Raw genomic sequence first — 315 nt, forward strand, 5'->3', positions numbered from 1 at the left:
GTTCAATAAAAGTGGCTGTTCTTAAACATTACATTTCTCTTTTCTATCTGTGAATTAAAATAAATAATAATTTTCTCAAAGTAATTTATAAAATATCAATTGTTAATTGACATGCAAGTGTTAATACTTGCACAAATAAGAATAAAATATCTAAAAAATCTATTAGATGATAATAACTATTCATGGCCCTAAATTAATTTTACTTAAGGGAAATTTAATGGAAATAAAATATATTTTATGAAGGGAAAGATAAATACTTTAAAATTTTAGCATGAGTAAAATAAGCCTTCTATTCAAAAATTATAGCAATACAAT

The sequence above is a fragment of the Sorex araneus genome, chromosome 7, assembly GCF_027595985.1.
Source record: "Sorex araneus isolate mSorAra2 chromosome 7, mSorAra2.pri, whole genome shotgun sequence".
Taxonomy (NCBI): Eukaryota; Metazoa; Chordata; class Mammalia; order Eulipotyphla; family Soricidae; genus Sorex; species Sorex araneus.